The following is a 14641-nucleotide window of genomic DNA, read 5'->3' as shown; positions in this document are numbered from 1 at the left end:
CTGATTCCAAGCTGAGTGTCCAGCTGGGGAATCCGGACTCACCAGTGCAATGTAGCAGCAGATAAACTAGCTTCCTTGTGTCTGGGAAGATGTGTTGTCTCCGCTGGCAAGCGCCCACCCTACAAAGAAATTAAATCTCCCTCACCTTTTTCATCCTAATGTTTATCCTAATATCATGAGCCTGATATTTTGTTTTCCTCCACGAGGTATACAGTGGTCGCATTTTTACTTGTCTCACATCCTGGAAATGACATCATTAAACTATCGGGGCTGCTTTGTGTCCAACCCAGATGACGCTGAGCGGACAGGGGATGTATCAGAAGGACGCCGAGTTGCCCCGTCCGACACGAGACAGGGAAGCGGTCTCAGCTCAGGGAGAAGTGGACAAGACGCTGCTCTGGAGGAGGAGGTTTGCTCTTGTTATGCGTCTGGCTTTGTCTGTCTCTCTTGCCTCACCCTCCACACTGGTTTTCTCTGCTTTTTATGCAGAAGGATGGAAGATCCGGGCAGAGAGAATTTATACATTGAATCCAGAATTCAGTTCAAGTTCAGCACGTATGCCTGGCCTTATAATGACACACGAATAATTACTTTTATGCTGCAACTGCCTTTCCCTCTTCAAGAGAAAATGAATTGACGCTCTCCCTGGCCAGGTCTGCATAAATGGAATTCGGGTCACCTATTCCATGTTGCCTAAATGAGAAGGTGTGGAGTTGGGTTCTACCGATGGCAGGATGGATGTTCTAGTTTAAAGGCTCAAGACTGCCAAGTGTTTCTCCTCAAACTCGACTGCAGAGCCAGCCATGACATAGAGACGGACGGAGCACCTGTTGTGTTCCTAAAGCCGTGCTAGCAATAAATGGACCATGAGTCCTTTTGTTTTCCCTCCAATATGTCTGATGTGGTTGAGGAGGCAAAACCGAACCATCCTGAAAGGAAGTATGTGACAAACCAGAATAGTGACAAAGTTCACACACACAATTGAAAACTATCTGCCCTTGGCAGACCTGCGCTGTCTCATCTGAGCCTCACCGCGAGCTCTGCAGACAGAGTCCCACTTCTCTGGTGCTTGCATGTCTCCAGGAGCAGAGATTTGCAGCAAGTCACCGGTGAGAACTGCTTGAATCGGTCCCCAAGCCCACGCCTTCCAAATCTCAGGCCACACTGCCTCCCACTTCCCACGCTTCTGTGGCCTTTCAAGTATCATCAGAGTCCGTGAGTTAGGAAATCGGGGGGTGGGGGGAGGTCGGTAGGAAAACGTGACTAAATTTAGTGGAACAAGAAATCGAAGAGTGGATTGTTCAGGCTACTTACGGAAAGTGACAGAAAATAAACCCACAAGAAGGCAGGCAAAAGAGTGTCTTAGAGACGAATCTGTCTGTGGGCACCTTTCTCTCTGGAGCCTGGACAGCACAGGAGGTCAGCTGGGGACACTTTGGGGACGTGCGTGTGGGTCCGACCGCAGACGCCAAGGTGCCGGGTGACAGGGACTGAGCAGCCGCTGAAGGCAGGTCAGCCTCGTTTGGGAGTCGGCTTGCGGGCCGGACAAGCCGCTGGCCAGAGAGTGTCCGCGGCCGGGGGTGAGCGCGGAGGTGAGAGGAGCTCTGGAAGGTAGGGTCTGGTGTCCTGAGCCAGGGTCACCCAGGGCCGAGGTGCGCCCGCCTTGTGCAGCCGAGTCCAGGGACGAAGGGCACTCACATCCCCCGGGGTCTTCCTGGACCCGAGGATGTCTTCTTGGGAGGAAACCCACTTACCGTGTTTGTGTTTGGCATGCTTGTCCCCCTCCCCTTTCAGGGACAGAAGTGGCGTATCCTCAGAGACCCGTTCCCCCCCCACCCCACCCCCGCCACCCCGGCCGGGCCGCAGTGATTGGTTCAGGCCGGGGCACATAAGCCACTGCGATGGGGCACCACCCTCCTGAGGCTTTGGCAAGAATTCCCTGAGGAAGATGGTTTCCTCTCCCGGGACTTGCTGCGGCAGGGCCACGCTGAGTCTAGGACTGTCCCTGGGCCACCCTGCCCTGCTGGGGACAGGGCCCGCCTGGAAGGAAGCCGAGAGGATGGGACGCTTCCTGGGGAGGCGTGTGGAGCCTGAATCCCTCCAAGCCCAGGCAACAGCTGCGCTTTTCTTAGGCAGAGGAGCCGCTCTGTCCCCTGCCAGTTCAGGCTGCTCTGAGCTGAGTTCTGTCACATGTAACTCGGGTGTCTGCTGATGCGGTTAGTAAATGCACCCAGCGTCCCCCACCAGCTAGAGTTTAGCTTCTCTGTGGGACGTAACCGGGAGCCACTGCAGGCTGGTGACTTTTTTTGTTGGGCTAAGTTCCATCAGGATTCGAAACTAGGACATACTCAACTAGATTTCATGACATTTAATATAATATTTTTATCTAAAAATAAATGAAGAATGGAGAAAGAAAAAGAACGCACAGCTTAAATAGACAGGAAGGAAAGTTTTTGAAGAGACTGCTTGTCTCACTCTCCCGTTTCACAGCGATGGGATCCTCGGGCCCTTTAATGCTGTTTAGTGTCCTGCAGCACCAGCACCTGCTCATGTGACAGGAACAGGACTGAATGGACGCAGCGGTTAAAATGGGGGGGAATGGAACACGGCAGGACGGCGTCCTCGGAACCAGACGGCAGGAGCCTCCTCATCTCACCTTATTATTTGCACATCCGTCCAATGCAAAAGGCACTGGCCGCTCCACTTTCCAGACGAGGAAACTTAAAATGCGGTGGGAGAAGTGGTCACGGAGTGGGGATCTGAACCCACTTCTCTGGATCTGTCTTTGCTGCAGTGGGGCCTCTGTGACCCTCCACCTCCTTCGGGAGGGGTGGGAGCTGAGATGGCTCGCAGAGGCCCTGGCACTTTTGCTCTGGCGTTGATTCTGAACGGCGAGAACCTGTTCGCATGGGGTCCCCCTTCCAGGCCGTCCTTATTTGAGAAGTAAACGCACTAACAGAAGAACGCCCGAGCGCCTCATCTCTCTCCTGTTTGGAACCGCCTGATGGTTCCCGCTCCCTCTTCCTGTTGAACTTTGCTACCAGAAACAAGTCTGTCCAAGGAGCCCAGCTTCCTTGGTATATGTGACTTCACGACCCCTTCAACCAAGAGGCCCTTCTAACTGACAGTGGCTTCAAGAAATGTGTTTCTGGTCAATTACAGGAGGGCAGCTGATCGCGGAAGGTAAACAGGTGATGAAATCCGTCGTTAGTAGCTCATCCGTAATTCATCTCCCCTGGAGCAGTTGACACAGCATCGGGGCTTGAGTCCTGGGCGCTCAGAAGTGCAGGCTCTGGGGTCAGCGGAGCAGATTCATTATAACCCAGTGTAAAGCACGGCCTGTCTGTGTCAATTACCGCCGTTTGATAACAGATATTAGGTCCAGGCCTGTTCTTTCTCAAGACGCGGCCGCACGTTTTAAAATCATTAGGAGGGTGAGCGTGAGCTCCGGGGCCTCGGGGTTCAGTTCATTTGTTACGTCGCATCAGGGTTTGAAGACACAGGCCTGGGGCTGCGGAGCACAGGCGGGCGGCAGTGGGCAGGGGATGGTGTCTTATTTGCCCAGGGAGCCACTGAAGATCTGCAGGATCCCGGGGGGCAGTCACCCCATAATCACTCCTGCTGGAGAGCGCCTGAGGGCACCACCAGAAAATTACCCCAACTCAGGTTCCAGCGAAGCCGGGGAGGTTTTATTGAAATCAAGTGCCTTCTGCGGACCCTGTCTCTGCCGGGACATGGAAGTGTGTCTTTCTCCCCTTTCTTGCAAAAACCATATGTGTGCTTTCCAGGAGGCTTTGAACATTCCGGCCTTTCCAGGAGCGCTTTGTCACATGTAGGCGTGGGTTCAACACACATAAGCCGTCCTCTTTGGGCAGGCCTGTGCTGCAGAAATAGAACATGCTGGGCTGAGACGGGTGCAGATGCTATAAATAGCTCTGCGGATGCCATGACTCACCAGACGTACCTGAAAATGAAGATGAATCCTTCAAAACCTGTTTGGAAAAACAGAGGGTACAGCAAGGGCCCCCCTGCCCCATCCTGAAGGGCCCATCCGCCTGATGGGCAGCGTGGTTCAGGCTCTGTGGGAAGGGCCGCAAACTCAGCCCCAGAGCCCCTGGGGGAGGTTAGGGAACAACTCGCCTTCATTTTAGGTTCAAAACTCCCTTTTACACCAGTGGGATCCCCACATGGGCTGGACTCAGAGTCTGTTCTGTAAACAAGCGCAGCCAGGAAAGCTTGACGCTGACACGCTTGTCCCCAAGCCCCGACCAGTCTGAGCTCCTGGCGCCCCAGGGCACAGCGAACTGGGCCCGGCATCCTCTCCATCCACAAGCTGGCTGTCAGGCCAACCTGGCCTGTGGGCCGACGCTTCTGCTGGCTGGGTTTCCACCGAGCGCCGTGTCCCAGGAGCCAGCCACACTGGGGAGTCCGACAGGGACCTAGAGTTAGCACAGATTTCTCACACAAGAAAATCTGCTTCAGAATATGTAATGCGTGTTAAGGTGTTGAGTTAAACACAGGGTTTACTTTCTCAAGGAACCTCTAGGGATACTTGTCACAAGTCTAAATAAGCACAAGGAGGATTTCACACACTTCTCCCTACAGCAGAGCGTGTGGCACCTGAACAGCCCGCAGGTGATAAGCTGTGTCTGCAGGGTAAGGGCACAAGCGCGTGTGGTGGGGCTGCGTTACTTGTGATCCACGTTTACACACGCATGCACATGCACCCCCCCCCCCCCCCAGGATCTAGGCACACACGATTCTATTAGAGCAGACAGAAAGCATTACTTACTGAGTGCAAGGAACACGCAGACCCCTCACTGCTATGAATTTTATGAGAGTGAAACGCTGAAAATTCCACACACGTGCGTCTGCATCCTGTTTTCTTTCCTCTTCATCGTCCATCATCCCTGGCTCTGAGGGATACGCAGGAGTAGGTGACAGATGTTAGAATCATTTTGCAGATTCATCTGATAAAAGACTCAGGAATGCGCTGGTCGTTTTCGATTCCCGTAACTGTTCAGTTTGTAGGGCCTTGTCCGCAGAGCAGTCCCTGGCCCATGTATGACCTTGAGAAGCCGTGTCCTTTTCACTGTCATGGATGCCGCCCCCCTCCCCGTTTTAATACAGTGATTTCCGCCACTGCTAACTACTGCGTGTGATGGAAGAGCGCTCAGAATGAGCCATTTCCACAGCGCCCTCGTCCCCGGAAGAAACTTTTGTGTATAATTGAAGAAACTGATGATCAATTATTTTTTGTTTAGTAGCTCAAAATGTTACAGTTTTGGTGAATTTTGCCAGCTCATCTCACCTAATGCTTTATTAATTGTGTAAAAATAAGGATGGAAAAAGACTGTTATAGAATCAAAGGAAAGAGATCTTGTCACAAGTTTCACTGTCTCTTAAATGATAAGATTTTGTAAAAATCCTAGCTGTGGCTGTAGATAATATCCTAGAAATAATTCACCTGGGTCAAAATCCATCAGTAAGAGGAGCATTTTTGGTGGTTTTCATTTGAGAATAGGCCGGTTTGTAGAGACATTGAGGAGGCAGTCCAGTCCCCACGTGTCCCCACGCGTCCCACGCTCAGGATCCCGGTATTAAGGCCGGATGCTGCCGCGGCACACCTGCCAGAGTTCACGCACCGGTTCCGAAGCAGCTTCTTCGTTAACCACAGTCCACGCTTCCTGCGCTGTGAGTTCCCACTGTGGCTCTGCCCAGCCTCCGAGCCAGGATTCACTTGCAGGGGTCTTCGCATCCCTGAGGCTCCTCTAGACGTGGGCCACTTCCTAGACTTGAGGCTCACGTCTCAGCTTTGCCCCGACCCCGGCTCTCGTGAACCCCGTCCGTTCGTGCAGTTCTGTGTGCAGAAGCAGAGCTGCTGGGAGGCCGTGATGGGGAGAGGAGGTCAGGTCTCTGTGACATCGGTCGGGGAGATGGGCTGTCATACCTTTTTGGAAAACCTTGAAATCAAGAGACACTGGAGGTCGAAGTGTCCACTGGATGAGGAATTCCTGGCGTCAGAGGAGGTCACCGGGCACGTGCACTCCCGCGGGGAAGATAAGGCTGTGTGTTCCTTTTCGTGTCCCCTGTTTTCCAGGCCAGCTCTCACATGCCATTTTTCTGCCTTGCAAGATAGTAAGACACTGTGAGCATTTGGTATTTAAACAGAGACGTCTGTGGTATGAGGCGAGCACATGTACCGAGGGCAGGTATACACATCCCCACGAATGCTTCTAAGCGCCGCCGCGGCAGTTCTGTGTCATCCTAACCAATTTCGTTGCTTTTCCTTAATAGAGGAGTTACCAGGTGACAATGTTATCTTCCCAAGGCGGCGCTGTTACTGAAGTGGCACTGCTTAAAGGGGTTCGTTTCATTTTATATTTGTTTACATTTGTGCCATTCATTTGTAATGCTTAAGTTGTTCGCAATGATAAAAAAAAATTTCTGCCTTCACACTTGAACCTTAATTTTCAAGATGCCTGTCAGGTATTCAGGACACATAGTTTTTCTAAGGAAGGACTTTTCTAAGGACGTGATTCTCATATAATACATTCAGGGCGCGTAATTTTGACGTGTAATTTCAGTTGAGTATCGAACAGCTTCTCATTTTTACTGATAATTCTGCTTTTAGTCTTAAGACGGTGCCAAGTCCATCTGCCTGTTGGCTGAGTTAGGTTCCTTTGCTGTAGACAGTTCAGACCTAGAAGCAACCTGCAGCAACAATTACAGTAACAGAAATGGATGTTTGACACGCCCTCTCCTTGAAGCCCCCTGGGCTCTCGGCTTTTCGGGGGTGCTCCTCCTCCCTGGGAGGCACTCTGGGTGTTGTGGAGCTGTGGTGAGGTGTGAGTCCATGCGATGGGACGTCAGGCGTGAGCTGCACCGCGTGTCCCTGCTCCGCTGCAGCGAGTCACGGACCGCTGCACAGTCTCCAGTGCTGGGTACCACACTTGGTGCTGGCGATGCTCAGGGAGGGGCTCAGCATGTCCCCTGGCGGGGGGTGTTCTGAGGGGGAGCTGTGTGCAAACACAGGAGGGAAAGGGTGAGACGCAGAGTAACGAGAGGTGAAAACCGTGGTCTGTGGATGGGGAGGATGGGGGGACGGGGGCAGCAAGCCCTGCGTTCTTGCAGGCACTGTGCCCACTGGTGGTTGCAGGAGCAGGAGCAGAGCCTACCCTGATGTTGGGACGCAGCCCAGCTGAGCACAAACACGGGCTGCAAACGACTCAGGTTCTGTCCCAGGACGACCCTTGGAGTCGTTTCACATGTGTGCCCTAGGCGGTGTGCATCTGACATCAAATGATAGAACAGACGTGTGGGGAAACGTCTGAATCCATCCAGGGAAGAAACTCAGAGTCCTGCTGATGATGTTTCTCAGACTTTCCCCTTCCTACTCCCTGAAACACTCCCAGTTCGTGCAAAAGAATGAACTGAATTGATTTTTTTTTTTTTTTTTGACTTTTCTAGGGCTGCACCTGTGGCATATGGAGGTTCCCAGGCTAGGGGTCTAATCGGAGCTGTAGCTGCTGGCCTACACCACAGCCACAGCAGTGCCGGGTCCTTAACTCACTGAGCAAGGCCAGGGATTGAACCCACAACCTCATGGTTCCTAGTCAGATTCATTAACCACTGAGCCACAACAGGAACTCCAAGAATGAACTGATTTTTTTTTTTTTTAAAGCAAATCTAGTACTTTTTCTAATGAAATCAACATTTCAAGGAAAAAGGTACAAAGTGTGTTTCATATGACAAAAGTTTGTTTTTTTATATTTTTCCAGCAATTGAAATACAATTTATATACACTTCAAAGGCATTCTTATTTTGATGACAGCTTCTTGCTGTCTTTAAGTATACTTCTGCTAGAGATCAAATCAGTATCATAGCCCTAATCGCAGATTACTTCTTACTCAGTTTCCTGATGACAGATACAGCCCATAAGTGAGGTTCGCCTAATTGCCAAGGTGGCACAGTATTTCAAATGACGGGGCCTAAGTGACTGACCGTTGGCTCTGAGAGCTGCTGTGTACCGTCTGCGTGGGGCCTGCTTAGACCTCCCTACGTGATTCAGCAGCACAATAACGTGGCATCACCAACAGGCTTGCTCTTCTGTCATGTTTCTTTCTCTTTCTTTGGGGATCTGGTATATGCAGAAGTTCCTGGGCCAGAAATGGAACCCCCACCATAGCAGTGACAATGCCGGATCCTTAACCTGCTGAGCTGCCAGGGAACTCCCTGTTGTTTCAACCACTGGATCAAACCTGGGGAAAGGCCTTGTCAGGTGCTGAAGTGATTAAAGGAGGGTGGCTCTCTGAGCAGAGGTAGGGTGTAGATTGAAACACATGCACACTAGGGGTCTTGGAGCCTGGAGTTAGCAGCAAGTCATCTGGATTATAAAGTCAGGCGTGCTGGGTACCCAGGCTGATAAAGCTAGGGAATGGGCAGCCCTTACTGTTGGGGCGATTCCAGCTTCTCAGAGAGCCTGTTTCCTTCCTTCAGTGATATTTCCTAATGATTTCTGACACCTGTCCTGATATTTGCCTCTTAATCTATTCCATTCCTATTCTTGTTAAAATTATTAGCTGAATCTATGTACCCGATCAGAATCTCTGTGTTATAATTGCTCAGAATTGTAGATCATTTATCTATCAGTCTGGACTCCCAGGAAACATACGTAATTGTTTGATAAATATTACTTCTTATACTCTGTTCTTAAAACATCATCACTGAATTGATTAAAAAGGTTCTGATGGCAGAGGGATGGTCCGATGACAGTCTGATGGCGTGCAGTGCTGGGATGATTGCTGGGGCTGTGCTGGTTGGAGGTACGGAATTAACTGGTGATGCTCTGATGCTGATGTTGTCATGGCAACGCTCTGACAGTGATGCTGTGACGGCTGGTGGTGCTGAGAGTGTCAGGACAAGTCATGAGTGGTCATGTGGTGAGTGACCAACCTGTGGATGGCTGGGTAGTGACCCTGTGCGTAACACTCGGGGTAACAACAAATGGGTCAAAAATTACTTTCTAAAAACATCTCATCAATTTCATGGAACATAGATCTTTTCCATCAAGAAGATGATTCTCTACAAATACTGGCGAAAATAGAAGTTATGAAGATAAAGGCCTAACTGTAGGACACTAATGCCACAGACAAATCTTTTCCAAAAAGCTCTTTTTTTTCTCTTTCTTAGGTGTCTGCAGATTCTAATCATGATGATAGGGTTTTGTCACACATATATACTTGTATATCAAAAAAGTATTTACTGGGAATAAATACTACTTGAAAATTATTGCATTACTTTTTTGCAGAAATAAGTGTCCACTGCAAATTTTGGTTTTCACTGTAATAATTGGCAGTTAAAATATATTTGGGTAAAAAATCAGATTTCCTGCATTATCTTCTGCTACTAGAGAAACCTATATGTTTTCAAATGACTGAAAAAGACAGATATTTAATGCATATATATGATTTTATGTCTTTATATTCAATGTCTTATGTCTTTGAGCAACGCAATTAAAATTGTTTTTTCAGGAGTTCCCATCGTGGCGCAGTGGTTAACGAATCCAACTAGGAGCCATGAGGTTGTGGGTTCAGTCCCTGCCCTTGCTCAGTGGGTTAACGATCCGGCGTTGCCGTGAGCTGTGGTGTAGGTTGCAGACACGGCTCGGATCCCGCGTTGCTGTGGCTCTGGCGTAGGCCGGCAGCTACAGCTCCCATTCGACCCCTAGCCTGGGAACCTCCATATAGTGTGGGAGCGGCCCAAATAAATAGCAAAAAAAAAAAAAAAAACAAACAAACAAAAAATGCTTTTTCAGAAATTTAAAGTACATGGCTTGTACCAAACCTTACCAGGTAATTTTAACTTTTGTAAGCTTTGAGGCTTCATGTTTCCCAACTTCTGATATTCAGAAAAGATCAGGCCCTAAATATTAGTGTGGCTGAGATCATTTTTCCTACTGTATCTGTGTTGCATCAGGAATTGCATACACGTGGTGGAAAAGCCAGATGAAAAGTGGCAGGCAGCTCCGGGTTTCAGCCTCTCCTTGGTTTAAACCCCGTGTCCCTGAACTTGCACTGTAAGCAGCCTTGACCCTTGTCATTAAAATGAAAAGCAAACCACCCCTCCAAGAGTAGTGGGGTGGTGTGTGTGCTGTTCTTGGAGCCTCCCTTCCAGTTCCCAGGAGGCCAGATTCAGGGGTGGGCAGGGGGAATGCGGCCAGATTTCACTGGACCCCAGCCCTGATGGCCATTCCTGGCGGCAGCCCAGGTTCTCCCCTGCGGCCCCCACTCCCGTCCCTTCCACCTCACTGCCTCCTTGTCCTTGGCTTGCCCTTCGGAGTCCAGCCTCAGGCTGTCAAGTCTAATCATGACACCTGGCCACTGTGTCTGCAAAGGAAAGACAGTGCTGCTGGGGCCATCTCCCCCGCCCCTTGGAGGCCACAGGGGCCCGTGTGATGCCGTGGAAATGGCAGCCAGCACTCTACGTGGCGGTGCGTTCCCCGTGCATGTTGCAACTCTGTCTCTCTGAGATTTTATAAGGAGATAACACCATTAACACCACCAGCCAACACACATGTTTGCTCCTTGTAGACATTTACGGGAGCTTGATGCAGTCAGTGATTCAACATGAACGGTATTCACTGAACTAAAGCACAGCTGTATCTGAGATGGGCCACTCTTGTCAAAAACAGAGATGGAGATGATAAGACAGATCTTACAATGACCTACAGATAAATGTGAGAAGAAAAACTACCATTGTGACCAATGTAAAACAGGATATGCCACTGAGTAAAATTTTAGCTTTAGAAATGTAGGGTGATGCAATCCCACTCTTGGGCATCTATCCGGACAAAACTCTACTTAAAAGAGACACATGCACTCGCATGTTCATTGCAGCACTATTCACAATAGCCAGGACATGGAAACAATCCAAATGTCCATCGACAGATGATTGGATTCGGAAGATGTGGTGTATATACACAATGGAATACTACTCAGCCATAAAAAAGAATGACATAATGCCACTTGCAGCAACATGGATGGAACTAGAGAATCTCATGCTGAGTGAAATGAGCCAGAAAGACAAAGACAAATACCATATGATATCACTTATAACTGGAATCTAATATCCAGCACAAATGAACATCTCCTCAAAAAAGAAAATCATGGACTTGGAGAAGAGACTTGTGGTTGCCTGATGGGAGGGGGAGGGAGTGGGAGGGATCGGGAGCTTGGGCTTATCAGACACAACCTAGAATAGATTTACAAGGAGATCCCGCTGAATAGCATTGAGAACTATGTCTAGATACTCATGTCGCAACAGAAGAAAGGGTGGGGGAAAAAAACTGTAACTGCAATGTATACATCTAAGGATGACCTGACCCCCTTGCTGTACAGTGGGAAAATAATAATAATAATAAAAAAAAATTTTTAGCAATAAACATGTATCATTTTCAAAATTAAAAAAAAAAAAAAAAAGAAATGTAGGGTGATGATGTTTGGGTAGTGAACTTGGCCAGGCAGGGACATGAGTTCAGAATGAAGTGTGACAGCACATCTCGGGGATGATGGGCATGTGGTCCACTGTCCTGAGGGCTCCAGGATGCTGTGACCACTTGGCTCCCCCGGGGACGTGCCTGGTTCCTCACTTTGCTGACGGACGGGCCTTCTGGCCTTTCATGCTGGTAACTCGGGTTCCCATGTGAAAATCCTCTTGGTGCCACTTCCATCATCTGCATGAGCCTGAAAGACCCATTTCATGGTCAGAGAGGTTATTTGGTATTAATCAATTTCATACTGCTTATCAAAAATTTAGAAGTGTGGAATGTGGCTTTTTCTTTCACTTAAGCCTTTTGAAACTAGTGTCACCCTATTGCAAAATACCTGAAGGTAAAACTGTGCTGCGTTGAAATCTGCCCAACGCACAAGCACCAAGCAGACTGCAGACCAGACACTCCTGCTGTAGCCGTTTCCTCTTTGAATAGATTGAACATAGACAGCAAATGTAGGGTGATCAAAGGAGCCGGGGCGGGGTGGGGGGCCCTGGGGTGTGGGATCAACAGAAGTACACGACCCTACATTCAGTAGATAAACCACAAGGGTTTGTTGTACAGTCAATGTCTTGTAATAACTAGTCAGTAACTTGTAATAACCCAGTCAATCCCTTTGCTGTGCACCTGAAGCCAACGTGATCTTGCCCATCAGCTATGCGTCCATAAGATGCAGACTGCAGAGCACAGTGGTTCTGAGTGAGCATTTATTCACATGTCCCTGTGAAAACCAGCTATTTCCAGGGCCTCAGCTTCATCCTTTAAGTGCATGTTTTATTTAATCTCACAGCAACGTATCTAATGTCAGGTTTAGGTTTGTTCTAGGATGCCTGACACTTGTCTACTGAGCTGCCATCTAAAGAGAGTTGGAGGCCAAGGCTGGCTCTTCCACTAACTCAGGTCTGTGCACCTGCTCGTGGCCTTGTTCGCAGATTCAGGTGGCCTCCTCGGTCCCTTCAGTTCAGACGCCATGCGTCCAGGTCAGAGGTCAGCCTGAAACCAGGCGTGTTGGTGTCTCATGTGCCTCTGCACATTGGCACATCCACAGGCGGGCATCTGGGGCCTGTGCAAACCCCTGCTGAGTGTGTTTAAGACGTTCTCACTTAACAGGACAGCTCTCAGGAGGCCTAACCATTGCTCTACAGCACAGGTTGGCAAATGCCCTGGACAGTAAGTATTTTTCTTTAAGGGCCATAAAGTCTCTGCCACAAAGACTCAGTGCTGAGTAGCAGGAGCTCGAAAGCAGCCATGGGCAGCGTGCACATAAGTAAGCCAGACTGAGTACTGGTAGACGCGAAAGACTTACATTCAAACCTCGGGTGCTGACCTTAGAGGCAGAGTTTGTATGATGCGATCATGGTTACATGCGATGGTCAGAAGCACAGACTCAAGGACCAGGTGCCACTTACCTGCTCTGTGACCTCTGCAAGGTTCCTTCACTTTTTCTGTGCTCTGGTGTGTGTAAAATAAGAACAGTAACAGAATTCACATCGTGGGATCATTGTGGCCATTGAGTGATTAAATACGTTAAGGCACTGAAAAAGACAACTCTATTGTGAGTCAGAGTGAACTTTAAAAGCATTTAAAAATGGTACGCTGTGGTGATGTGGGTTTGATCCTCACTCAGTGGGTTAAGGATCGGGCATTGCCATGAGCTGTGGCGTAAGTCACAGATACAGCTCAGATCCCCTGTTGCCGTGGCTGTGGCCTCCAGCTGCAGCTCCAATTCAACCCCTAGCCTAGGAACTTCCATATGCCGCACGTGCAGCCATGAAAAGCAAAGCCAAAAAAAAAAAAAAGTATTTAAGTCCTATATTAACATGAGCTCAGGATGAAGAGTGATGGGACTGTTGCCACAGTAAAGACTATGAGGTCCTCAGATGGGATACAAAGAAGCAATGTTCTGAGATACGAAGGCGATAGTGGCCAGCCTGTTGACTGATGGCTTTGAGAGGTGAGGCGGAGAAAGAGTTCGGAATGATTCCTTACTTTCCGTGTTTGGGCACCGCAGTATAGAACACAAGGAATGAAATTTCAGTGTTACTATTGTGAGTCTTGGAGTCAGTATTCCTCAGCCTTACCTCCTAGTGTAGAATGTTGCATTTCCACCTTGTAGTTCCCTAACTGTCTACTTACTGCCTTCCCCTCAGTACAGTGTCTTCCTTGCATCAAAAAATAGTAGAAATCATGCTGAGTTCTTGGTAGAGGGTGGCCAGGGGGGCACGGCCAGGGTCGGAGGGTCCTCCTGGCACAGTGCAGGTCCTCAGTGCCCAGGATTACCTTGGAGGCGGAGCACAGGACCTTCGGAGGATGGGACTCAGAAGGGGGCTTCGCGGGGAGATGTGCACAGTGCAATTCCTAGAAAGTCAGTGGAGAAGGTGTGTGTGTGTGCCCGAGAGAGAGAGAGAGAGAGAGAGAGACCTCCTAGACAAGATCTGCCCACAAACCCAACTGCCGTAACATTCTAATTCTAAAGACAGAGAACAGAAACTCAGTGCTATGGCATCTACTCAGAAGGTGTCCCCAAAAGACAAAGAGATTTTTTGAAAATATGGAAGAGAAGTAACATGGAAGAGAGGCTTTGAAGGTCCAGAATAAATCAGTTCTAGTGAAGGGCAGAAAAACACCAAGGCCAGAGGAAGTGGGCAAAAAGCAATGTTTACAGAGACTGTGGCTAAAAGCTGAGAGTTTTTCAGAATGAAGAAAGGTATAGAGATTAGATTGACCATCTATTCTAAATACCACTAAATATTTTAAAAAATCCACAGCTGTACAGGCATAATACTAAGCTAATAGTTACTTACAGAAGAATGGCGGTTTTTCAAATGGACTTCTCAACATCAACTGTATAGGTGAAAAGGGAAAAAAAGGGAGTGCCTGTCATGGCGCAGTGGAAATGAATCCGACTAGGAACCATGAGGTTGTGGGTTTGATCCACGGCCTCGCTCAGTGGGTTAAGGATCTGACATTGCTGTGAGGTGTGGTGTAGGTCGCAGATATGGCTCAGATCTGGTGTGGCTGTGGCTGTGGTGTAGGCTGGCAGCTGTAGCTCCAACTGGACCCCTAGCCTGGGAACCTCCATATGCCGCA

At 49.1% G+C, this 14641-nt stretch overlaps 2 long non-coding RNA genes across 2 annotated transcripts in view; one reads left to right on the top strand and one right to left on the bottom strand.

The window, feature by feature from the left end:
• The window catches only part of LOC110255792 (uncharacterized), a 111073-nt gene that overhangs the window by 93170 nt on the left and 3262 nt on the right, over nucleotides 1-14641 (top strand). The window lies entirely within an intron of this gene.
• Nucleotides 2354-14641, bottom strand: part of LOC146398461 (uncharacterized) — a 134421-nt gene continuing 122133 nt past the window's right edge. The window contains exons 3-4 of the long non-coding RNA XR_014818939.1: nucleotides 4793-7019; nucleotides 2354-3964 (exon numbers count right to left, since the gene is read on the bottom strand). This is a non-coding gene — a long non-coding RNA (uncharacterized LOC146398461). The remainder of the gene's footprint in view (nucleotides 3965-4792; nucleotides 7020-14641) is intronic.

The sequence above is a fragment of the Sus scrofa genome, chromosome 11 (assembly GCF_054392235.1).
Source record: "Sus scrofa isolate SSC_HxYL_T2T_F1_AM1 chromosome 11, Sscrofa_HxYL_maternal_Yorkshire_Landrace_v2.0, whole genome shotgun sequence".
In the NCBI taxonomy this organism is placed as follows: Eukaryota; Metazoa; Chordata; class Mammalia; order Artiodactyla; family Suidae; genus Sus; species Sus scrofa.
The sequence above is the reverse complement of the archived record's forward strand: the minus strand, read 5'-3'. Positions and strand labels throughout refer to the sequence as shown.